The following is a 27,843-nucleotide window of genomic DNA, read 5'->3' on the forward strand; positions in this document are numbered from 1 at the left end:
ACATCCCTTAAACAAACTATTCACGCTGATGACAAACAATACATGTCCTGAGAGACATACCTGGACCTCATAAGGATGGGTCACCAAATCACAAAAGTTTGCATACTCAGGCCTAAGACCACTAGAGAATTGACTCCCCCACAAATGATGGGCCCAGAATGTGAGTGATGATGTCATGTTAGAATCATGCACCATGGGTCAGATTTACAATAAGAGTTGCATCTCTGCATATCAGCAGGGATGGCCAAGTAATTGTGCCTCACAGCAGACATCCCTTGCGCCATCATGGCTGTGCCGCATGTACAAAGCTGTGCGCTGTGGACCAAGTATAGACAGAAGTGTGAAGCCTATGCTGTCATAAAGGTGAAGCACCACTGGAGTTGGGTCGCAAGCGCAACGCAGCTCCAGCAAGGCAAGCGGCGAGCCGATGCCCAACATGCAGCATCAATTCTCACGTCTCCTACAAGCAGGTGCAGGGTTGGGACGCAGCATGGCTATGAAAATGACAGTGTAATTTTGTACTTTTCATGCTCCCACTGTTTGGTGGCGTATGTGTGCTGGAAGGCCGCCCCCCCCCCCTGTGCAGGAACGCACAACTGCGGTGCAGGGCCATACAATATGACACATTTCACAGATGCGTCACGTTGAAGATACCCCACAGCATGGAGTTGGCGTAGCGCTGCTGCGCCAATAAACTTACGCTACTGTGGCGTAATTGGGGAACACAGCGGCCCCCATATGTATCTGACATATCCACACTTCTCCACACCAATGTTACATGACACGTCATGCAACTCTGATACTGAGTACTCAATATGAACTACATGTCCCATAATGCAAAGTATGAGAATAGGAAAGTCGGATGGATGTTGTCAGCCCCCTACCCCCTGTCAGTGCATAAATGACATGAAATGAACTGTTCCCCCTTTTGCTACATAATCATGCATAACACCTGCATTGTCCTTTCACTTTTTCCTACATCAGAACAACAGGATGGCAGTGGATTTGTTTACTGATTGTGGATGGCCCAGGATGAATAAAAAATGGCAGCAAAATACTTCCTGTGATGTGTTTCCTGTCTCCCACTACCTGTATAACATTTCCTGTATGAAATAATGTGTTCCGGGTCATTTTCGCAAGTTACGGCGCCAAACCGTAGTTTCCGGTTGCGTATCGTAGTGCGCGTGCGCGTAAACGACGCTCCGGAACCGGAAACTACGAAATCGGGCCGTAAATTACGAAAATAAACTAGACCACATCATTGCATACAGGCAAGGTGATACATCAAGTGGGAGACAGGAAATACTTTACAGGAAGTACTTGGCAGCCATTTTGTGGTCATTCAGAGTCATCCCCTTTCACTGATCAGATCCACAGGCATCCTGCTGCTCTCATCTTACCAATTTCCCCATAATGGCTGAGGAATATGAGGAGAGAGCCCCCCATTTCTCAGACAGGGAATTGGACATCTTGGTGGAGGGGGTGCTGGAGAAATTCCCTCAGCTATATGGGGACCCTGAGCAACAGCTGAGCACTGCAGCCCGGGGCAGGGTATGGGCCAACATCGCCGAGCGCTGCAGTGCAGTGGGAGTGTTCACCAGGAGGGCTAGGACGTGCCGCAAGCGCTGGGAGGACCTGAAGCGGTGGGCCCGTCACAAGGCTACGGAGCTGGCTGGCCTGTCCACCCAGCACCATGTACATCGTCCTCGCCTCTCACCACTGTACAGGAGGGTCCTGCGAGCAGCGTGGCCAACCCTCCATGCTCAGCTGGAGGAGCACGAGCAGCATAGACCTAGTAAGTTCATCATATGCAATATGAGTCTGGGAGTATGATGTGAGTGAAACAGTGCTGTACCATTGTGTGTCCCATGCCTCCATTAGCCAATTCCATGTCCAAGCAGCAGTCACCAAGTTTTGATAGGCACACTGTGGCATATGGACTACACTCCCGCCCTGCCCGTGTGATGGCTTATCAACACAGTCTAATTTGCATGTGATCCTGCTTTGTAAATTTCATCAAGCCCACAGAAAGATCTGGCTACTACCGATATTAAGAACTTGGGGGTTGAGACAATGCAGACCCGCCCTCTTAAGACTCCAAATGCTGGAAACGGAAAATGTCTGTTATTTTGTTAGTAATTTCTTAAAATGCATTATGAAACATAGAAAGAATCTCTAAAAGTCCTCATCAAGCTCACTCTGAGCGGTTTTTCTACATATTTCGATTAACTCCTTTTTTAACTGTTAAATGAATTTTATATGAAATGTTATGTAACGTGCGTATTTTTTTACCATGCAACTATGTAATGTACGATATTATCTGTCTCTTTTATGGTTTTTCCACTGTGAATAAGCCGAATAAAGATCTTTATATATATATATATGGACTATACAGGCCAGAGTGCACTTTGGGAGTTGTAATGTTCTCATGACAACTGGGTAAATGAGCCACACTCATGCATCCATATTGAATTCTGCTCTGCCAGCATCACTACAATTGTACCAAGTCCATCATAACGGATGTGTGCATTGGATGAGCGATGGTACAGAGACGGTCCAGTCTGCACATGGCAGGCCATGGGGGATTGGATGTTGTGATTAGCATTGCACCTGTAGCGTTGTGTTACAATTGAGACAGATCATCATGTGCCTTGGAGTCAAGACAGATATTGAGATCCTTGCATCACTCACAAGTTCTCATAGGTCTGCAAGGTGTGACCACTGACAGACGTCTGACCCTCAGTGGCCTGTATGACATTTCACATGCACAGATAGCTGACACAACTGCCCACCACTGTTCAGCGGTGATACTGCACTACCGTGTCAGTCAAGTAAGTCACTATGTGGCACTGGATTGTCTGAAGATGTGTGGGGACATCAAAAGGCTAGACACACAATGTAGCTAGAGGAGTACTCCAGACCCCACGTGGATGTGTGACCCACATTTGTCTTGTCCCATACAATGCTACAATGCAGATGACACTTGTCCAGACGTTAAATAGCTGCAAATCAATATCAATGGCCAATATCATTTATATCTGGACTCTTCATGTTCTCCTCTGGTGGACTTGTAGTTGAACTGGTACATGCAGCAGTGACACGACACACAGATCACAACAATGCCAAGGTTGAGGTTTGGATAATTCAGTTGCGCAAGCCACAATAATACACATGAGATGCCCATGTCAAACTCAAATCAGTATATGACAGTGTGCATACATGTAATGTAAGTGCATGGACAGAATGGGTGTTGGGAGCACACTGCCTCACAGTCCCAGCACGGTTTGTCCCTTTGCATCCTGGTAAATGCAGTACACATTCCAAACTGACTTTGGAATAATCTGGAGTGATACACCAAAATTGCTGCTGACTTTGCTGTATATCCCTAGACACGTGTTCCTGGAATGAGCGCTTCATCAGTAGAGAGCTGCAGTTTCATGGAGAGCAAAGTAAATCATCTTGCTTTGCTGTGTTCCTGTGAGTGTTACTGTGACCTCAGAATAACTTGGCAGCATTCCCAGCAAACACAGATGAATCAGGAGTTAGTTAGTACTGTACACAGCATATACCCGGATGCAAAGGGGCAAACTGTGCTGGGACTGTGAGGCAGTGTGCTCCCAACCACCACTTAGTCCATAAGGACTGATGGGCAGATCAACAAGGCACTTGCGCCTCTTTGCACCGCCATTGGGTCACTTTAGTGACGCAGCGGCGGAGCACACAAAGCGCCATGCTGCTGGATTATTACAACGTGACGCATACGGTGCAGGATTGCATCCTAAAAGTGGCTGAGTGAAACTACAAGATACCACTCAGTCACTATTAGGGCCAAGCGAAGTCAAATCTACGCACCTGCTTGAAGCAGGTGTTAGGATTGCCGCAGCATGTCAGCGATCGTGCACCCCCGAGCCTTGCTGGAGGCGGCTCCGCAATTGCCACGCCACTACAGCAAAGCTCGGCTCTTCCACCGGGGATGCATCACACATCTGCCCACCCAAGCGCCACAGTGTGCCGCTTAGTACATGTGGTCCAACAGGGGTGACGCACGGGTGGGCTGATGCGTTACAACTCATCAGACACACCTCTGCTGATTAGCGGAGATGCGCCAGAAGTTGTAAATCGCCCCCTGATAACTGTACAGTGTGATTAGAGTTAAACAAATTTGGACCTAGGCTATTCTATGTATGTGTAGCGTCATGCATGGAACAACCACCACATCAAGATTTTGCTTATACTTCTGCAGGCACGGTTGATGAGACAGGAGATCCGCAGGAAGAAGTCCGGAGGATTAGACCATCTGTTCGGCGACGGCTAAACCCTCTTTCCACTAGCGATGAAGGGGAGGAGGAGGAGGAGGAGGAGGAGGAGGAGGAGGAGGAGGAGGAGGAGGAGGAGCCATCAACATCTGCAGGCCAGAGGGTTTCACCCACCCGGGATAAAGACGAACACTACACCGGTACTATGTCCCAGGTGGAGGCTGTGGACAATGAAGGGGGGGTGACGAACCGGACACCTCGGACCATGATGTGGGGGATGGCCCCTCACCCACACATACATCACCAGTGGGTCACAAAGAGGTGTCCCCGGGGAAGGCCAACATTCCATCTGGGCCTGCCATCTGCCCCACCGTACCTCTAGAGTCCCCCATGCCATCGGGGGCTCCTGCTCAATCCCCTGATACCGGTCTCCCTACTCTTGGCCGCCAAGCCAAACACATCGGCTCCGGACCGGAGGCACCACATCCCTTCTGTGTCCCCCCCCCCCAGTGCCGGTGCTGTTCCTCCTGTGGCTGTGCCAGGGGACTTGAGTTGGATGGTCGAGGGTCAACCAGACATGTCCGCTCGCATCTTGCTACAGGTGTGTCTGGAGATACGCTCGATGCGAGCGGACCTAGTCCGATCTATGGACAACATCGGCATCCAACTCCAGTCACTGACCACAGCCATTACCTCTTTCATCTCCCAAGTGCCTTCCCATACCACCGTCAATGTGTCCCCCTGTCCGTTGGCCCACACTGGTTCCCCCCATACGCCTCGTGTGTCACGTTCCCGTGTGGTGCCTGTTCCTGCATCAGCCAGACGTGTGGATGTATCTGACCCTGAGGAGCTAGACATTGTGCTCCTGGATGATGACCAGAAAGACACTTGACTGTTGGACTGAGACATTGTTTTGGACGATGATTTATTTCTCCCCTTGTGAATAGACTGGTTCCCATGACGCTACCTGACGTATTATATTTGTTTTGCCCCACCCAAATCCAAGTTCCCTTCTCCTTCTGCATTAAGATCATCATTTGTTTTCCTTTCTCCCTTCCAAACCGACGGTTTCTTTGTGTTCCTACATAAATGACTTTGCAGTATTATACTTTGTCTGACTAGTTTGACTTCATTTTGAATGTCTATTGCCAAATATAGACACATATTTAGTAAGTCATATGCTATGCATACTACAACGTGTTGCCATGATGTGTTACACTTGTACCTGTCTCACACACACACACACACATGCCTACATCGTCAGAAGAGACATACTACACAACAGAATATTACAGTAGTAGATATTTATTGTCTAAATACTCCTAAGGAGCCCAAAACAAATAAGCCATTTTAATGCCGGTCATGTTTGCGTTGCCGCAATCGTGGGGGGGAGGAACGCGGTGAGGGGTGAGGTCGTCGCCTTTGTGTCTGTGGGTGTTGTCCAGGCTGATCAAGAGGTGCAGGTGCCAATGGTGTCTGCACATTAGGTGTCTGTGGCTGGACAAGGGCTGGTTGATGAGGTGGTTGAAGTGACTGTGCAGAGGTTGGTGGTGGTTGGGCAGGTAGTGGGGGTGGTGGGAGTGACTGTGCAGTGGTTGGTGGTGGTTGGGCAGGTAGTGGGGGTGGTGGGAGTGACTGTGCAGTGGTTGGTGGTGGTTGGGCAGGTAGTGGGGGTGGTGGGAGTGACTGTGCAGTGGTTGGTGGTGGTTGGGCAGGTAGTGGGGGTGGTGGGAGTGACTGTGCAGCGGTTGGTGGTGTTTGGGCAGGTAGTGGGGGTGGTGGGAGTGACTGTGCAGTGGTTGGTGGTGGTTGGGCAGGTAGTGGGGGTGGTGGGAGTGACTGTGCAGCGGTTGGTGGTGGTTGGGCAGGTAGTGGGGGTGGTGGGAGTGACTGTGCAGCGGTTGGTGGTGGTTGGGCAGGTAGTGGGGGTGGTGGGAGTGACTGTTCAGGGTGCGGGTGTGTTTGTGTACCTTGGCTGTGGTGCTGTGCAGTTTGTGTTACAGGTGTGGGGATGTGCTGTCCTACAGGCCGACATGATTGTCCCCCTCCCTGCGTTGGCTGTGAAGGTAGACTTTGGACCACTCTCACCATGCCCTCCATCATCTTCATGGCCAAGGCATGGTGTCTTGCACTCTCTTCCCTTTGGATGGATATCAGGTCTCTTGTATTTCTAGACATTTCCTGCCAAGTGCTATCCATCCTGTCCAAAGCTTGGCCCACCCTGTCCACCCCCTGAGGGAATTGGGCCATGTCCTGCAGGAACCCAGATATGTCAGACAGGGTAGCCCCTATGGCCCGAATGTCCTGCCTCACATCTGCCTGCTGTTGGAAGAAGTCCTGCTCCCACTGGCCACCATAGTCATGTGCAGGCCCCCTCTGCTGGTGTCTGCCAGGGATGAGATGAGCAGGTCCAAAAACAGGGAGGCTGGCAGGTAGAAGTCTGTCGGCAGGAGAAGGGTTCCCAGGGGATACCTGGTCCACAACAGGGCTGGCACTTCCCACAGATGGTGGAGAGAATGGCAGGGATTCACTGCGTAGGGAAGAGTGGGTAGGGGAACCACCATGTTGGTCCCGGACGTGAGGGCTGTGAGTGAGTGATGTCTGTGAGTGGATGTGTGGTAGCTGTGTCTGTGTTGATATTTGCCGTGGTATTGATAGTCTGAGAGGAGGCAGACGGGCGTTGCTTGTCAGAAGATGTGAGGCGGGGACGTCAGTATTGTCATCCCCGGAGTCTAACAAATTGTACTCATCATCCTCCTCAAAGGCAACGTCCTCTTGCTCTTGATCCTCCTCCTCTCGGGCATGAGTTGCAGCCGACATTGCTGCCTGGAGGATCAGGGGATTCTCCCCTCGGATTTCCCGTCTGCCACTACTGGTTGTCGGTCTGTCAGCCTCTTTAACAGCATCATCTGAAACACAGAGGTTGCAACTGTATTGGTGATTGACCAGGTATTACATGTGCAGCAACACCAGGGTTGTATTTACTGCACCTTGCATCAGCAGATGAGGATCATGTGATCTGGTTTGGATACCACCACAAATGGCCGCTCACACCATAGCCCTGAGGTGTTACACGGAGATCTACATGATACTAGCAAACTCACCAGTTCCAGCCACAACTCTCTGTCCCTTTACGTTCCCTCCTAGTCTATCCTGCTGCACCTGTCTCACCATAGTAGTTGTAGACATAGCTGTAGAGGGTAGAAACAACATTATCAACAATCTGCCTCACCAAATGACAGACATGCATATGTGTCACTCCTGGTCTGTATTTCACTTAGTAATCAACAACTGTTGATTCCATGTAGAAGGGGATCTTGATCTATGTAATGGCTTTGTAATCTGAGCTGTTGACACTCCTCATGCCCAATTTACCTGAGGGACAGGTGCGTGACAGTTTCACAGCTGCAGCCAGGATGTCATGCATCCCCCGGGATGGTGTGCGCTGCAGTGGTCTCATCCTGTCAGCACCTGTGATGAGAAATACATGTCCATATTTTCGTACAACAGATTGTAGCTATGAGAACAAATGACATTCTCATTAGCCATTTGTGGATAATCAAGGACGCTGTGCAGCATGCATAGCTCATTGACTTAACAAGTGGGCACCAGCTCACAAGCAGCATTTGCAACCTTACAGCCATGCGGCACTTACATCAATTAGATGACACATCAACTGACAGACTTGTATGAGAAGGTTACTGATTTCACCCTTACCATTGTGACTGACTATTTTCATGGGTGTAATGTTGTGTGTTGAGAAGTCAGAAAGGAGTTCATGTGTGAGATGTGCAATTGTCAGGGGCCTGATGTTGCCCATATGTGCTTCCCTACCCATGAGGTCACACAGCTCATTATTGAATGAGAGAACGCAGATTACTAATGTCCATCCTTTGAGTGTTCTCTGTTCCCATGCTCCATTTCCAACATCATGGTACTACTCACATGACAACAGATAGTGTCTTGTGTGTGCAGCAGACATCCAAACCTCATATTTCATACACTCACCAATACATGTGGATATGGTAGAAGGGAGGCAAGCAGAAGACAACATTTGGATTTGATCACACATTGCAGAGGAGGTGAGAAGCTTTGAATCTTCGCACCTGCACTGGATTATCCTGTTGCTCTTCAGCAAAATGATTTTGCAGGTGTAACTGCATGAAGAATCACCTCAGCAGCCCCTACACCCATCTCACAGGTACACAACTGGCACCAGTGTGTGCCTCAGCCATGCCAATTTCATATTGATTTGTGCATGTTAATTTTCCTAGGTATTTAGCATATCATTGACTTGCAAGCCTGTTGTGTTGTGGAGGTTTCTCATGACACATTGTTCTATTGTATGTCCATTGTGCACACACTTGGCATACATTTTGTGTCAGCATCTCATTTGCCACCAGGGTCTGATCGGCCATGTGTTCAAATGCCCCATGTGAGCATATTGTGATGCAGGATAACAGTGTTGTACAACACATATGGTGGAGGTGAAAGGCACAGTTCATAGGCATTCAGCAAGCTTGACTTACCATGGCCCAGCACCGGATCAGTCTGTGGTCCCTGGGCAGATGTGAAGTCCAACCTAGTAGCAGGAGTCAGTGGGCGTCTGGGGTTATGGGAGGACGGCATTGTACCTAGAATGATAAGTTTGTTTGGCAACTTTACATTCCTGCTGCCACATGTGATGCATTGGATTCCTGGCACAGGACGGGCACAAGCAGTCATGGTCACCACCGTTGCAGTAGTGTGTCATACATTATGTAATGTGTGATCCCACATATAACTTAGATTGGGCCCACTACCTTGATGCTACCTATAGCACAATGACATGCCTACGACTCCAGAGGTAAAGTCCACTATCGTGTTTTGTTGAAGTCCGAAATTTATCCATCCAATGTACGCTGTACATGATCAGCTCTGTGGACTGTGCTGAACAAAGTATGTATGAAAGATTTGAAGTTGGACAGTGTATGCATTGTCAATACTACAGAGACTGCTATCTCCCCGTTTGGTCTTCATTTCCGTATCGGTGCAAATGCTACTTCTTGATTATGTCTACAAACACTATTACAATATGGTGTATACACCCTTCTGACTTGTTGTGGCCCTCGATTACAGGATTTCTTTCCCCGTTCTGGGTCTGTTGATGTAATACATGTTGTGTGCCACATTTACAAAGGTATGATGAGGCAAGACATGTTATAATTTGTATTTCGCTGTTCACAAATGTCATATGTAAACGGTGAATGTCCATTGACGTCTCCAATTGTCATGCAGCAAATGTAGCATAAATGGTTGTCTTACATAGCTGGGCACTATTTGTCCCTCTGTTGTCTACTGACCATGTATGCTTTTTGACCATCTCCTTTGACTTACCAGTTAGTGTGGTTGACATGCCTTCATCGGTACGTTGCCGAATCCTCCTATGCGATGCGGTGACCTCTGCTACTGAAGTTGTCGGTGCTCTGGCTGGATGTGTCAATGGGTGAGAAGAGAGAAAAGTAGACAAATGGAAATGTGCTTGTGTAAAGTTTCGGGGATTTGCCCATATCTTCTGTGTGATAACAGTATTGCGTGGAACTGCCGCAGACTGGGCAGGTAGGAGCAGTGGTGTGTTGGGGATGTAATGGCGTGGCATATTGGAAATTGGACAACAGGATAGGTGTTGGACATGTTTACATCAGAGGATACTCTCACCATCTGCTTTGTGATTTAGGCCAGCACAGGGTGATGTACTGTTTGGAGACTTTAGTGGCAGGTTTACAAGCCCCTGGGGAAAATAGATTTACACTGTGGTTGCATCACTCCTGTGACACAACAGTGGTGTACAACAGACAACACATTTAGGAGTATTTGCACCGTGACGCTACTATGGTGAATCGTCATGTTGTGAGGCCCTGCGCTACGTCAGCTTGGAGGTGGCAGGGTGTGCACTCCTTTGGAGTATGCCGCATCCAAGTGAGTCATTGTAATCTACATCAGTGGTTCCCACACTTCTGACTCCTGAGGACCCCCATTGAGTCACCACTGGAAGCCGAGGACCCCCATGCAATTAGTATGAGTTAAATTTCAATCATTTTAACAGTAATTTGAGAAAAATACACACGTGTGCACACAAAACAAATACTCAAAGTACTAAGTATTTTGGGTCAAGATGTGCGACTATTTAATGTAGCGCCTCGCAATTTGCTACACTTTTCAAGTGGTAATTTGCGAGTCACTAAATGAAATGTACAACAGTGTGTTTGACACTGTCTGGGATTCCCAATGGGGTCGCTAATTGCGAGGTTCATTTATATTATTGAGCCGCTCGCAATTTGCAAGCCCATTGGGAATGCCAGCCCTCCCAGGTATGGTGGCCTGCTGGGCTCTGCAGGCCACCATGTCGGGGCCAACTTTTCAATATAGCAGTTTAGAAAAGAAAATGCTGCCTGTTTACAATGCATTTTGTAAAATCAATCAAGTAACTGTAAAGTTGTCTTTACATTTTGCTAAGGGCAGGCAGAGGTCCCTGGGACCACTGCCTGCCCTTAAAATATTATTTTGCTTGCTTTTGCTAAGGGGAAGGGGTCCCCCGGAGACCCCTTCCCATTAGCAAATGCATTACCATCTACTTGAAGTAGGTGGTAATTGTGACTGTTTTGCGACCACAAACATTTGTACATGTTTTTGAGACTCGCTAATTGGAAGGGAATGCTGCTTCCAAATCGCAAGTTGCTAAACCTATTTAGAGAGTTGCAAACAAATTTGAACTTGCTAAATTGGCTATGTACATGGCCCCATAGGTTTTTGCATGCGCAAACGGGTTAGCGAACCCGTTTGCGCATTTGAAAACCGATCGTACATCTGGCCCTTAGTGTTTTATGTAGAAGTAATAGGCCCTCTGTCAAATGTATTTCATTTGTTTTATAGCATCTTTCATACCAATGTAGAATGTCAGAGCACTTTCCAGCACACACATATAGAGACATAGAATCGTACATGTAAATGTGTGTATATGAAGTGTTTTAAGAGTTCTTGGTCTGGAAAAGCACAAACTCAGTATTCAGAACATGACACAGGGGCTAGCATTGACTTTAGCATACAAAACGTTTTTCTACCCAATAATTTCTTCTTAGCAGCATCAGGATAAATAATAACTGGGATATGTTTAAGTTACAAACTGGTACCATGCAATTTGCAAGCAGCTCTTTGATGACAGTTTATAGGTCCCTCTGCTAGATTATGATTGTCACTCATGAAGAGCACAGTAACAAATGAATCTCTGTGACAAAAGCAGTAACAACAATCCTAGGTACATACAATACTGCTTTTCAAGATGAATTTTATACTTTCTTTGCAGTAGGCACATTTCTACTCTGTGCTACATTTGTTACATTGCAGCTGCCACAGAACAACATTCTCCTCATGCTCCAGCAGGTACATTGATCACTGGCATTATCTTGACACGTTTATTGTTGCTGGTAAGCTGCTAATTATACAAGAAAATTTCTGTGCTTTAAAAAATGATGCCTATGGGCCCCATGGTAATGTGTTACGGACCCCTGGGTTCTGCGAAGCACAGTTTGGGATACACTGATCTACATTATTTCACAGTATCACCTATCAGAGGCTGCTGTGACGCAACAATACGCCTGCTTGAGGCAGATGTCAGGAGTGGCACAGCACGTTAGGTATGGGCAGTACATGGATATTGTTGGAGTTGCAAAGCTCTTCCGACACAACTTCAGCAAAGCCCCCCCTACACACCATCAGATTCAACACACATCTGTCTATCCCTGCACCACAGTGCACAACCATATGTACACGACACATCAGTGTTTGCGCAAGGCTTGAATTGGTCACATGTCACATTGGTACTGGCGCTTCCCTGCTAATGTTTGTCTTTAGCTTATTTATTTATTAAACTTACTTTTAAATTTCCATTTGTCATTGCACATTTTCTGTCAATATGTACAGTTATTGAATTAGCTGGGTTGTGTATGTATGGCATCAGTACTGTGCACATGTTTTTAATTGGGTGGGGGGGTATTAGCCTTTTCTGATGCAAAGCATTCTGGCACTTGTGGTGCTGCGTAGTGGGTGACACATGAGTCTCTGACTAACCATATTTTTATATGCACTTAGGACTATTTCCATGATCACTATGACAGTGTAACACAGACAATCTCTTCATGCACATTTTCTTTTCATTCCACTTACCTGGTACCACGTGGCGGACGTCACTGACAGGCAGCCCATGGACCAAGTGGGGGTGTATTGTTGTCAGGATGTCCTCCTCCTGTCGGGTGAGCTGGATGCGGGGTCCAGGGCATGCAGCAGGGAGGATTCTGCGCAGTTCTATCGTGGAATATTTTTCCTTGACCCTCTGCTTTTTGTCCTGCCACTTTTTTTTAATGTCCTGTATGGTTCGCCTCTCCACCCCCAGGGCTGAGACAGCAGTGGCTATCTGCTGCCATAGTTCTTGCTTCTGTGCCCCACTGGTGCAATATGGTGGTAGCCCATGTAGGCGATTGTGGTGCCTTACAATGTATTCCACTAGCATGGTGGTCTCCTCTGCAGTGAAATTTTTTTTCCGTCTCTGCTCCATGTTCACTGTCACTGAAAGCATTGTAGGAACAGTCTCTCTGTGTCCAAACCTGTTTCTTCACTGTGTGCTGCTTTTATGTGTTTTGTGGTACTGGTCAATTAGTGTTAATTAGCTTCAGCTGGAGCGTGGTGGGGGATGGTAGGCAGTGGCAGCATACACCATGGCAAAATGGAGCTGTTGGCTGGGATTGGCTGCTGTGTGTCAGCTGGTCCATGTTGGGGGATGGGTGGACCTTGGCCAGGTGTTTCCTCTTGGCTAACATGACAAACGGTCCGAAATCGCAATTTACGGCCCGTAATCGCAATTTACGGCCCGTAATCGTACTTTACGGCCCGTAATCGCATTTTACGGCCTGTAATCGCATTTTACGCAAGTGTGCGGTAAAGTCCGCCTAAATGCCGTAATATCCGGCCCGGTGGCGGAAATTACGGCCCGGCGGCGGACGTAAAGTTAGTAGTCGTAAGTCTCTTCTGTGAATCCCGAAAAGTAGTAAGTTCATTCTGTGAATCCCGAAAAGTAGTTAGTTCATTCTGTGAATCCCGTAAGTAGTAAGTGCATTCTGTGAATCCCGAAGGTAGTAAGTGCATTCTGTGAATACCAGATAGTAGTAAGTGCATTCTGTGAATACCAAATGTCTTAAGTTCATTCTGTGAATCGGGCCCTCAGTCGCCAACTAGAAAGGAATTGAATTGTAGACTGACCTGGTTAACCAGACGAAGAAAGAATGTTTTGTTGAGTATTAGTCAACGTGTTGGAGCGGGAATAGCTCGGAGTCTCCAGTATTGACGACCTAATGTGGGCGGATTCAGTAGGCACACGGACAGCGGGAGGGGGCGGGCAGGCACAGGACAGCGGGAGGGGGCGCAGAACGGACAGCGGGAGGGGGCGGGAACACGAACAGCAGGGGGGGAACGGGCACACGGTCAGCGGGAGGGGGGGCGGGAACGGGCACTCACCTGGACTTCTTCCGGCGGCCGTGGTCGGCATAATGACGAAAACAAACACCTAAAAAAAAAAACGAAACTCCGCCCACCGCCCGATGACGATGCAAAAAGGGTGGAGAGGGAAAAAATCTCGGGAACGCCCACGAATCTGGTCCGGCCTTGACGGACAGATCCGGCTTCCAATGGCTAGCCTCCATTTATGGAGCTAGCCAATGGAAGCAAAGGCGGGACTAAGCCCCACACTGTAGGGACATAAGATTTCTCCTGGGCGGAGCTAGGAGCTCCGGCCCCAGGCGAAACCTAAAAAGGGCTTATGTACATGCAGCCCTCGTGTTGCCTCAGATCCTGGGTGAAGTTGCTTCACAGTCTCCTCCTCTTTCAGGCTGCGCTATAGAGATTAGCCTCAGGCGTTTTACTCTTCAGCTCAGGCTGCTGGAGGCTGAACCTCAATCAAGAATACTTTCCCCACCCTTTCCCATTTTGTCATAGGGTGGGGTGGAATCAGAAAGAACTAATAACCGCCCCCCACCCTGGGGACGAAATGGGAAGAGTTTAGAAGAGTACGAGATATTACGTACTCATTGTTCTGGAATTCCTGGCCGTTTCCACTTTCATTTTTTTAATTAGTGTAGGACGGGACGAAATTCTACATTCCAGCAGCTATGAAAGGAGTTTAGGAATACCGGCAGAACTGACATGATCAATTCAGCCCAGCTGTCAATGCTCCTGAATTGGAACAGCTACGAAACATGCATGGAAGTGACCTCCAGATATGACCCACGATATGACTAAATCAGCACACTTTGGGATATAATAAATAATAAAAAAGTACGTTCTCATTTCTGCGTGCCAGTATTTGTTTTCCTTTCACTTTCCCGTCTTGCTAAGGAATGGGCTCACTGGAAGAACCTGTGTTTGACTCCATCGTACAGGTATATCCCGTTAAACTCCGGCAACATTTCATCCTGTTGGATAACATGAGTACCCTTAAACTTTTTGGCTTCATAGTGTGAGATTAACAAATTCCTATTTCCACCTCCCCTCAACTGAGTGGGCATGTTTACTTGTATTGAGAAAGTGTATAGTACTTTATCTTTAATTTAGAATATGGTGTTCTCACATTAACACAGAGCACTGTTTCAATGTCAATACTAGCTATAAAAGATCTATCCCAAAATGAGCTATCCCTACACAGTAAACAAAAATAGAACACATACAAGCCAGACAAAAACACAAAATTGTAAGCAGGCACAAGAAAACAGATGCACACATATCCGGTAAATGCACACAAATAGGCAACCAGACACATACACACTGCCTACCCTGATACAGACACATGGGTACAAACCAACAGGAAAAAGGCAGAGAACTGCACAGGCACAAATATAGGCCCATACTTATATACCAGAGAAAACAAAATATGCTTTCAAATTGTTTAATTCTCAGATTTTATATAGGGCCTCAAAAATGCCTGTTAGATAGGAACAGGAGACGTGTCAGTAATTGTTAATTTCATAACTGGTGTGCATCAAGTGAAGCTGGTTTTCTGGTGGCATTGCCTTATTGAAAATGGACACATCTGCAAGCAGAATTTCTGATGATCTGATTCGCCAGGTCCAAGTTTCCCTCAGAAGGGTCATGCTCAATTACTGAAATTCTTTCAGAAATGTCTATTGCAATTGTGGTCTTTGGTCAATTTCTTTGATAGGGTCCGCTGTAAAGTTAATTATTTTAGTCCATTTCTATAAAAAAAAAAATCCAATGGGTAGGCCCCACAAACCCGCCTTGGGAGAGTCGGTCATTTGCATAGTACAATTCAATGTATGGGCTTAAGCCACACCTCTTTTTGCAATCAACAGCCGCCACTGCCAGTGCACCACCAGAAGTCAAACCCGCCTTGGGAGAGTCAGTCATTTGCATGGTACAATTCAATGTATGGGCTTAAGCCTTACCACTTTTTTCAATCACAAGCCGCCACTGCGTGCACCACCAGAAGTGAGGCTGCTGATTGCCCATGAGCTGTTGTCTTTCTCTCTCCCCTCTTGAGGACTATCCCTGAAAATTGATAAGCAGGCCAAAGGAAGAGGGACAGGAGAATACGGAAACCCCCATGGCAGCTCACAGTTGGACCGGTGACATACCCAGTGCCGGCTTAGGGGAGTGGACTGGGCACTGATCCGTGGCGGGGGCGTTGACCTCAGGGAGGGCGCTGTGTTGGCAGTATCTTATGATAGGAGAGATGAGGGGCACTTTGGCCCGGTGGTAGTGAGAAAATACGAGGAAGCAGTCACGGGGTGTGGGGTGAGCCAAAAGGGATTGTCCCACCGGACGCCACCAGTACTAAAGCCGGCCCTGGACATATCCACAGCAAGAAAAGAGGCAGTTTATTATCAGTGGCCTGGCAGTAGCTGCTATTTAGTTGTATTAATGTTGTCTAATGAAACTAGTGTGGAACAATCTACACAACATCGTAGGACCTGGTTCTGCCAAATCCCCAGTGCAGTTATTCCCATCTGCCTTGTGTTTTAAATTGAAGAAAAAGGAGCTATTAATCACGGCCCACAACAGTCATTAGCTGTGCGGTCTGGGAAGTTGTTTAGCGGTGCAGTTCGGTTTACTTTTCACAAGTAATCCCAGACTTTTCCCACGTATGATTTATTTTAAACTGATCTCAGTTACAAATACCTGATTGGTTCCTTTTTGCAGTCTTTTGTCACGATTCTTGGCCCCAGCTGCTCTCCCCACCTCCTTGACCCTCCCCCCCCCCCCCAATCCCCCCCCCTGCCTCGCTCCGCTCTTGCTGTGGCTGACCACCCTTGGGCAGGGCCCGAGAGGATAGAAATCCACACCCGTAGCAGGAGGTCTGATTTTACGAGGGAATTTCCTGACATCTCGTCCAAACCACAGCGTCCTCTTCGCGCGTGCCTCGTCTGTTAACGTTCTCCTCACAAGCCCGAGAGCACGCAGCCTGCGTGCGGCATGACGCTCAAACGCTGCAGGATGGACAAATGTACTGTATGCCTAGTTTACCCCCTATAGTCTGTTTTAAAAACATTGTTTATCTTTGTGAAAAAAACTCCTTTTAACAGATCTAACGTGCTTGCTGTGCTAAATGTTTTTAAATGCTTAGGCATATACAGCTTGATTCATCAAGCCAAAATCGGCTCGCAAAGGGCCAGATTCTGAGAATCTGGCCCTTTGCGAGCTCTATTTTTGCATTTGGGATTCATCATCCCAAATGTCGCAATTTTGCGAGGAATTACAATTAAGGAATCTCTATTTGAGATTCCTTAAATGCAATTCATCATCCATTAAAAAATTGCGAATTCGCAATTTCGGCCCGCTATTTACCGCGAGGTCAAACCTCGTGGTAAATAGCGAAAACTTAGAAAAATGCTTTTAAAAACATTTTTCTAAGTTGCATGTTGCACACACACATGTCCTTTGGACGTGTGTGCGCAACACCTGTTTCAATTTGCATTTAAGGGGTGCTACAGGGTGTCCGTTGGACACCCCTGGCACCCTTTAAATTGCTATCTTATTTGCGATTAGCTAATTGCTAATCGCAAATAAGGAATACTCCCCATTCATTCCTATGGGCCTTTTGGCCCATAGGAATGAAAGGGGAGTTATTCCTTATTTGCGATTAGCAATTTGCTAATCGCAAATAAGGATTGTGTAGGAATCGCAAATCTTTTTGCGATTCCTACATGAATCCCGTTTTGCGAGTCTGGAATAGCGATTCCTTATGAATCGCTATTTCAGACTCGCAAAACGTCCCAATGATGAATCAGGCTGATAATACTTATACTGGCTTTCAAAAGCACAAAAAATAATTCGAAATCATTATAACACGAACATGGCAGCAATTAATTACCAATTTGGCAAAATCAAATAATAATGCCTTACACTTTGCAGAACTGTTATACGTTGTAAAAAAAAAACCCAATAAAAAATATACTGAAATAAAAAGAATAAAAAAGGAAGCTTTGACATCTCTCCCTCAGCCAGGGTCTGGACTCGACGCCTCACCCGACATACTCCTGCTGAGGAGGGGCTCTTGGTGAGAGCGGAAGGTCATGGCACGCCCCCCAACATTTTCCTGGGTGCTCTGACTTCTAGGAGGTTGCTATACAACACCAACCTGAACCTACACATATATTGTGATCATAAAATCGACTTCGAATTATTGTCACGGCGTAGTTAATAACCTACCCTAACCTCAGTGGTGTAGCAAAGGGGGGGGGGGTGAAACCCTCCAACGCCCTCCTCTTACCAGCCAAGCGCAGGAATTCTATGACAGGACAGGAGGCTCCGATTATGCTATCTCATTTCTTTATTAGAAATGCTCAGCAGCCAATAAAGTAAATAAAACCACAATACCCATGAACACTTGGGTAACAACCATAAAGTCTGCCGTATAAAAGGCCATGTAGAGTGTCTCACTTCCTCTTTCTTTGCTGCGGAGCAGCCAGTTAAGTACTTTTGGTTTTACCTTGCATTTTATTGCTATTGCTTGTATTGACATTTCTTGTTGCTTGTCTTGGCGTTTTCGCTTGCTTTATCTTCGCGCTGTCAGCGCTGCGGTGTATTGTATTCTGCGTGCTTATAGCTTTTCAGCGTTCGCCGCCTTGCAGCGCTGCGGTGTGTCGCTCGCGCTTCTGCCGCTTCTCCTGCACTTGTGAGAGCGCGTGTTCCGCCTCTCCTTTGCCCGGGCGCACAGCGCCTGTGTTTGCCTTCCTTTTCGGAGTCGAGCGGGAGACGGGGTTTTGGGGGCTTGCGCGCTGCAGCGCGAGCTCCTCTCCAGCGCGTCTGGCATCCGGTGTTCCGCGCATGCGCGGAAGACATTTCTTCATTCCGGCTCACCTCAGGAAAACGGAGGTTGCAGACAGACGTCTCTTGGCAGCGTCAACGCCCACAGCCAGCGCGTTAACCCCTTCAGACGCCCGTTGCTTGTAAAGAGGCTTTGGGCTGTATAATTATTGAATAGGTGTTTTGGAAAAAGGGGACCCCTATATGTAACTATTGCACTTGCTATACATAGGGAAGAAATGAGTTAGGAAAGGTCTATAGCCAAGTGACGCAGCAAAACAGGTAATTTTCTGATTATATAAAGTTCATAGTTGAAGTAACCCAGATATAAAGTCCAATTGTATGCAAAACCATCAAGCATTAGATCTTTAAGATTTGATTTTATTAGTATATGATATATATATTCATTATTTCTTTAAAGGTGCAAGTATTTATATATTTTTTTTCCCCTTTTTTCTTTTTTTCTTTTATCTTCTATTTTTGTTTTCTTTTCTTATGATTATTCTTTGATATGACAACATACAATTAAAATCACATTAGAAAAAGTACATAATCAATAGACATGAAACTATACAAATTGTTGAAGGCAAAGCGGTAGATGACACTATGCGCGTTTCGGCTCTTGAGCCTTCTTCAGGTGACCGTCTATTGTTCTATAAGTGGTAAAAAAACATATCAATAAAAATACAAGAACAGACATGATATATACAGCGGACTTAGACAAAAGTACAAAATATATACATTTATATAACTTAAAATCTTCATTTGAGCAGCTTACTGAGAGCATTGTTTATTAAGTTTCTCTTTCAAGTACACATGTATTTCATTGAATTTTAACTTATGAAGATTATAAGTACGCTCAAGAATGGACAATCATTGAACGTAAAAGTTTTGACACTCTCTGAACTCAGAATACATAATGACATCAAAAATGACATTCTTTAATTGTAGCAGGACCATGGAAACAGACTACTTACTCAATGTAGAGAAAACCTGTTTATAGACTGCAGGAGCATCACACGACATAATCAATGATTGACAGTGTGACTAACTGGCTATCAGTTATAATTCTGAATATTGGTGACCACCTGGACTAGCTTCAGAACGGTCGCTCCACCACGCTCCTCCTGATTATCAGCTGAAACGCTCCCTGGTATCGTTTATTGCGCGTTTTACACGGAACTGTTGTTACCATTGCATTATAGCGCTTTACACGCATAGCGCCACTGTTACTATTTGCCTTATTCAGCGCGACCTCGCTCAGGCTGTTGGGATCATTTTAGGCTTGTGTCTGTGCATTTGTTTTTATAGTACTGCTCACTCGATCGTTTTTGCTTGTGTCTGCGCATTTGTTGTGATTGTACTGCTCACTCGACGCATTTGTGTTTTTGCTGCCCCTGTCTGCCTTTCCCTTTGACCCTCCATTTTGTTGTTGATATCCCCTGGCCCGCCCCTCATCCACACTACCGCCTCCCTGCTGCCCCTCCCACGCTCCGCCCCCTCCACTCTCCTTTTATGCCACATGTCCCAACGTGCAGCGTCCACGCGCTACGGCCGCGCCGAAGGTGCGCCAAAGGTAAGCCCGTCTACGCCCGTCCGCGCCTGGACCGCGCCCAGCGCCAGACCCCCTGGCCCCCGTACCTCCCACCCCAAACGCATTACATACGATGCCACCACCCTCCTAGCCCTTAACCCCGGCCGTCCCCCCAACTGCGTCCAAGCCGCTCCTGGACACACCCATGGACCCTTCTCTTGCAACTCCTGCAAGTTCGACGGCTCAAAGAACAACTCCCCATCTACGAACACACAACAGAGATCTGACACCAACCACCTTAATTGCATCCTACTCAACACCCGCTCAGTCCACAGGCACGCCATCGACCTCTGGAACCTACTAGACACCATCTCTCCAGACGTTGCCTTCCTAACAGAAACATGGATGAACGCATCCTCTGCCCCAGACATCACCATTGCCATCCCGGAAGATTACAAGATCATCCGTAAGGACCGCACCGACCAAACAGGAGGAGGCATCGCTATCGTCCATAAGAATTCCATCCGCATCTCAACCAGCTCGGACGTCAACCTCGCTAGCGCAGAACACCTTCACTTCCAGATCCACACCGACCCCAAAACCACACTTAGAGGCACCCTCCTCTACAGGCCACCAGGACCCCGTGCTCAATTCAGTGACGAGATCACTGACTTTATCACCCCACACGCCCTTCCCTCCGAGGAATACATTCTACTGGGAGACCTCAACTTTCACCTGGAAAAGAACAATGACAGCAACGCCACCACCCTTCTGGACAATCTCGCCAACCTCGGACTCAAACAACTTGTCACTACGCCCACCCACATTGCAGGTCACACACTCGACCCTATCTTCACCTCCAGCAAACATGTCTCCTTCAGTCACACCACAGCTCTCCATTGGACGGACCACAGCTGCGTTCACTTTATCTACAATAAGACCACATCCCACAACTATCCCCAACCTACTCTACGAAGAAACTGGAACAAAATCACCATCGACCAGATCTCCACATCGCTTCTTCAAAACCCCCCCGCCCACTCCTCAAACCCCGACCAAGCAGCCATCAACCTCACCCAATGGCTATCCAACAGCGCCGACATCCTAGCACCACTGAAAAAACGTCAAATCAAACTAGGCAGCAAAAACGCCTCCTGGTTCAACGATGATCTTAAGAAATCCAAGAAACTCTGTCGCTCCCTCGAAAAGGCCTGGAAAAAAGACCCAAACACCAGCACCAGGGACGCCTTCAAAAACGCCACCCGCATACACCACCAACTAATCCGATCTGCCAAGAAAGCCGCATTCAAAGACCGACTAGATAACAACGCCCACAACAGCAAAGAATTATTCAACATCGTCAAAGAATTTACCAACCCATCAGCCAACTCCAACGACATCACCCCCTCTCAAGCCCTCTGCGACTCCCTAGCTTCATTCTTCCACAACAAAATCGCGGACATCCACAACAGCTTCGACATCCGACCCGGAGACCAACCCACCCAACCTTCTGCAGGACCTTCACCCCCCTTGAACATCCTTAATGACTGGAACCCAATCTCCACTGAAGACACCATCCGCCTGATGAACTCCATCCACTCAGGATCCCCCACAGACCCATGCCCTCACCACATCTTCAACAAAGCAGACTCCATCATAGCACCACACCTCCGAGACGTCATCAACTGCTCCCTCTACTCCGCCACCTTCCCGGAAAATTGGAAACACGCCGAACTCAGCGCCCTTCTGAAAAAACTCACAGCGGACCCCACAGAACTCAAAAACTACCGCCCCATCTCTCTCCTTCCATTCCCGGCCAAAGCCATCGAGAAAGCTGTCAACAACCAGCTAGCCGCCTTCCTCGAATCGAACAAATCCCTCGACTCATCACAGAACGGCTTCCGAGCCAAACACAGCACTGAGACCGCACTCATCGCAGCAACAGACGACATTCGAACTCTACTGGACAATGGAGACACAGTCGCCCTCATCCTCCTCGACCTCTCCGCTGCCTTCGACACAGTCTGTCATAGCACCCTTTTACAGCGCCTCAGAAACGTCGGAATCCAAGGAAAAGCACTGGAATGGATCACCTCGTTCCTCACCGGAAGAACCCAGAGAGTCCGCCTCCCACCATTCAAGTCAGAGGCCACTGAAGTCATTTGCGGCGTGCCACAAGGATCGTCACTCAGCCCCACCCTCTTCAACATATACATGAGCCCCCTTGCGGCCATCGCCCACCAACACAACCTCAACATCATCTCCTACGCTGATGACACTCAACTGATCCTCTCACTCACCAAAGACCCTAACACCGCCAAAACCAACTTACACGAAGGAATGAAAGAAGTAGCCGAGTGGATGAAGCACAGCCGTCTGAAACTGAACTCGGACAAAACTGAAGTCCTCATCTTAGGCACCTCCCCCTCCGCCTGGGATGACTCTTGGTGGCCAGAGGCCCTTGGAAAAGCACCCATCCCGACGGACCACGCACGGAACCTGGGCGTCATCCTGGACTCCTCACTCTCGATGACCAGACAAGTCAACGCCGTTTCATCATCTTGCTTCAACATTCTTCGCATGCTCAAAAAAACATTTCGCTGGATCCCCACCGAAACTAGAAAAACGGTCACCCACGCACTGGTCACGAGCCGCCTGGACTACGGAAACACCCTATACGCCGGTACCACCGCAAAACTCCAGAAAAAACTCCAACGCATCCAGAACGCTTCAGCCAGGCTCATACTAGACATACCGCGTAAAGAACACATCTCCGGTCACCTGAGAAACCTCCACTGGCTCCCCGTAAATAAGAGGATTACTTTCCGCCTCCTAACCCACGCACACAAAGCACTTTACGATCTTGGACCCGAATGCCTCAACACACGACTGTCCTTCAACACCCCCTCCCGCCAGCTTCGATCCTCCAACCAAGCCCTTGCCACTGTACCTCGCATCAACAAAACCACCATGGGAGGTAGATCCTTCTCCTTCCTGGCAGCTAAAACCTGGAACTCACTTCCCACCCACCTTCGCCTTACTCAGAACCACCTAGCATTCAGAAAGCAACTTAAAACTTGGATATTCGACAAGTAATTCCCCACCCTTCTTCAAGCGCCTTGAGACCCTATGGGTATGTAGCGCGCTATATAAATCTCTTGACTTGACTTGACTTGACATGCATTTAATGCATACACCATTTAGAGATAGCGTGAATTTATTACGATATACTTACAAAAATTCATGGATTGAATGACCCAGACCTGATAGTGGCGTAGATGAAATAAGTCAGTCGGTGTTAAGGGTTTCTTGATATCTATAGATGTAACATAGCATGATATTAGTTATTGGAAAGGTTTAGATAGCCTTGATATAAGAAAAGTCACAATTTAGATACCAAAAATCAGTTTCTAAGGAGTCAAACTTGATGACCATAGACGGTGTAATGTAAAGTATCATATTGTACCTTTCAATCGTAGATGGATGAAAACGATGCTGAGGACATTACTTGTAGCAGTAGAGAGGTACAGTCGGTCTCTATTAAACAGTGAGCAAATATTACTAATTAATATTTTCATAAAAGGTGGAGAGAAAACAAAAAAAGTATTAATGTGACTTGATTACCTAAAGATCAATAGTTGTAATCCTGTGGAATATTTTGTCGCGATATTGATACTGAAGGTGATATAGTTTGTTCTGACTTAATATGGGGATTTTTATAGATATCTATTAAGGTAAAAAAAGAGGGGACAGAAAAGGAACAGATTAAGTCTCAATCATAAGGTATATGACATCTATTGTAAATGTAGTCTCAAAATATATTTACCTCCTCTTTTGGATTTCACTTCAAGGAGTGAAAGATGATAACAGATGATAAGTTCGAAGGAATAGTTAACAGTCTAGAAAACAAACCGTTAATGAGAATATGTATTTAATGGATTTATCAAAGTTGAAAAGAAGCTTATCTGTTAACTATAAAGAATAGACAAGAATTACCTAGGGATAGACTGTGAATAGCTTCCCAGGAGCAAGGATCTATGTAGTACACGGTTTTCCCACTTCCATATCTCTAAATAAAACATTTATGAGACATAGTGAAAGACTGTACTGCTTATACAATGATCGGTCAGGCAGAGAATAGGGCAGTATAAATAATTAAATAAACGCTGAGGACAGGGAAACAATAATAAAGTTGTTTAGAGATGTCGCTGTCTAACCCAAAATTGATAGTATATAGTGCACCAAGTCGGAAAAGATGTCCTTATATGTATGTAACCGTACATACTTTAGATCAATAATGTTCATGTGTGTAGTAGATAACATCGTGTTTGCCTAATGACAAAGTATATATGCCCATATTGACTCATGCAGAATGTTATTTGCTTGTAACATCAAAGTGGTTAGATATAATTAAGTAAAGTCAATAGCGCACATAGTTATAATGATAGAGGCAATGAAATAAGATACGATTGAGTAAAGTCAAAACCACGCATAGTTAAAAAGATGGAGGCCCAGAGAAGAGAGGAGATCACGATAAATCATCTTACTGTGTATTACCTGCTAAAAATGGTAGATTGCTTCTAGCTCCCGGTATCTCGATATAGCAAAAAAGGCCGACCGCCTACAAACAGGAACGCTGGATGCTAGCAAACGCCAGATAACGCGGAACTGCCTTATATCCTACAGGTACTGGTGGCCGCATAAAGGAATAGGGAATGGAAATAGAGAAAGTACTATGCGAAGTATTTCCGGTGTGTTGAGTCGGGTGGGATGGAAGCGGAAACAAGAATAGAGAGAGGACTTAAGATATATTACTCGAAAGAGGCAGAGTAGTAAAAATGATAAAAGAACTTGCAGTAATACTATTTAGGAAACCGGGGCGAGTAAAGGTTGAAAACGCTATACTTAGCAAAATAATATATGAAATTGTGATCGTGTGTTTACAAATAGTAAGCAACAAACACCGAGTGGGATTTAGTAAATAAATTGCTAATGGCAGAGTAGAGGGTTTGAAAATAAAATAGAAAAGGACTGGTCGATATGGTTCCGGTGTATCGAGTGAGAAAGGGATATAGAATAACGAAAGTAAAAAGAGGACAGAGGTATGTTTCCAAAGGGAGAATAGTTAAAATGATAAAGGGGCGTACGAAAAAAACGTATTATGGAAATGAGTCAGGTAAATGGTAAAACACTGAAATAAAGAAAAATAAATCTTAGTAGTAGTATATGTATAGGTAGTAAAAAAACATCAAACCGATTAGTGAGTTAATAAATAAATAAATGGAAATAAAGAAGTGCTAATAAAGGATTTGAGGTCTGAAATGATTCCATGATAATATAATTTCAAAAATCAAAAATAGAACTTGATCAAAAGATTTTAATTTATAAAACCAGACTAAGGGTAAACGATCAGAGATAGAGCTATTTGCTCACTGTATATATCTTGTGACGCCCCTGCAATCAAATGAGTCCTCTCCACATGATAAGTGTGGTCTACTTCAACAGCGTCATTTGTGTCGATACCTTAGTTATAACATTCATACAAAGATCTTTTAATGGTATATGCAGTAAAGAATGCACAGATAAATATACATACAGAAATTATAATTCCACAAGTGTTCAAGATATTATAATTCCACAAGTGTTCAAGATATTGCATATTAATGAACTGATGTTCTTAATGTTCCATATATATACTTTTACTGTATAAAAAATAAATGTATTAAATGATAGCTTGATCCCACGGGATCTCAGAATTTAAACCATTATTAACAGTATTGAACCTAAACATGTGGTATACCTCTAATTTTTTTCTTATTCTGTCACAGCAGAGCCTTGCTGTCGGTACGATTTTTTCCAGTATATACCAACGTAAGTCATCTGGTGAGTGTTGTTTCTCCAAGTAGTGTCATACCAATGGTGCCGTCATTTTTTGTGTGCGGATTGCCGATCTATGTTCAGTTAGTCTTGCATTCATAGATCGAGAGGTTTCCCCCACATACGCTTTTTCACATGGGCATATAAGTACATATACCAAATTTTTGGTTTTACAGTTTGTCATGCCTTTATTCTCAATGGTTATTCCGTTGTAGCAGAACGATCTACTCTCTATGGCCAGTGGACAGGATTTGCATGTTCCACATTTGAAATTTCCGTGGACTGGTTGTAAGTCACTAATGCTCCGTTGAGTAGATGGTTTAGTTTTTGGCATGCGTGACCTCACTATTAGGTCTTTGAGATTCCTATTTTTTCGATAGGCAAACATAGGTTTTTGTAAAATCTCTGTAGATGGTTTATTGATGTTCAGTAAATGCCAATGAGAGCATATGATCTGTCTAATCCTTTCATTAAGGATAGAGTGTCCCCCCCGCAGTCACCACTCTGGTCACTTTCCCATATCAAACAACCATACTAACTATACCCATTACAACGAGAATTGGAATATTCCATTGTACAATTTGTATGAACCCCTCTTAGGGCTGGATTATAATGATTGACTTGCTTTTCCATTCACAGATCCAGAGGCTAACTTAGATTGTACGGGTATCCTCTCTACCCCAGATATTGTTTCACTTTATGTTGAAGTACTTAAGGATAAGCCATTGCACTGTGAAAATGGGAAGCCCAACCCTCTGGGTGGGGCCTGGGGTAAAAAATCGGATGTAAATGCCGAGGTTCAGGCAGCTGTGACCCCAGTGGTTGATGAAAAGGTGACAGGCCTGAAGGACTGGGTTCTTTTGGACCCAGCGGTGCCAGGGCACAACACCTGAAACCTTCGTGGGTAACCTGCTCCGGCGTACAAGTCACAGAGACACGGGACACTTCCTTCGGCGTCAAAGAGTCAAGGTTTATTTACTGCAGGGAACACAGAAGTCACAGGAAGTACATCGAGTGTAGTTCGGGGAGACTGCTTCCAATTGTATTTGTGGATCGCTCCTTTTATACAGTTTTTACCCATAGGATAACATGATACACAATAGTTTACAACCTGGTTCCCACAAGTTGCTCTCAGAGGGGTCGCTTTGATCACTTTGAAACACACAAGGTCCGGAACATAAGTGCGGAAACATTTGGCGGTTCCCAACTGTAAAAACCCATCTTCCCACCATTAGCAAATTCCAATCAGCAGTAAAGTAGATCGAAATAGGAACGAAGACAAGTGCAGAGGAAGACGGAGACAGTAGGGAGATCGGAAAGGGTGTAAAAGGGGAGTGTCGAGGAAACACGAGATACAGGCATCAAAGGGACGTGCCTAATGAGATGCACGGCTGAGACAATAAGCCCGTGCGGCAAGATGAGCCTCGAGCGGCGCCATCTGCCTTACAGTAGCAACCCCCTCGTCATAAAGACACTTACAAAGGACATGTGTCTTCCGCAAATATCTTGGGAGTCCCAGGGTCGCGAAGCGGACAGCGTCCGTTCGCTGGCTACTTGAGGGCAAGAGACAAAATGGATGCCGTATCTAAGATGGAACCCGTGGGTACAGATGAGAAACCCACGTAACAAACGAACGGTTTAAGTTAGCACAGCGAAACTGCGCACACTTACTAAACTCGTTATTTGCGGTTCATAGATACTAGACTCGCCCATATTCGTGCGAGTCGAAAACACCACTTACAATTGTCACGGAACCTCAGACGCTCCTTTTGCCCTCATGTAGGCAAGCACTAGTCGGAATCATATTCGATATTCATCAGACCATCAAGA

This window comes from Lissotriton vulgaris, chromosome 6 (genome assembly GCF_964263255.1).
Source record: "Lissotriton vulgaris chromosome 6, aLisVul1.2, whole genome shotgun sequence".
In the NCBI taxonomy this organism is placed as follows: Eukaryota; Metazoa; Chordata; class Amphibia; order Caudata; family Salamandridae; genus Lissotriton; species Lissotriton vulgaris.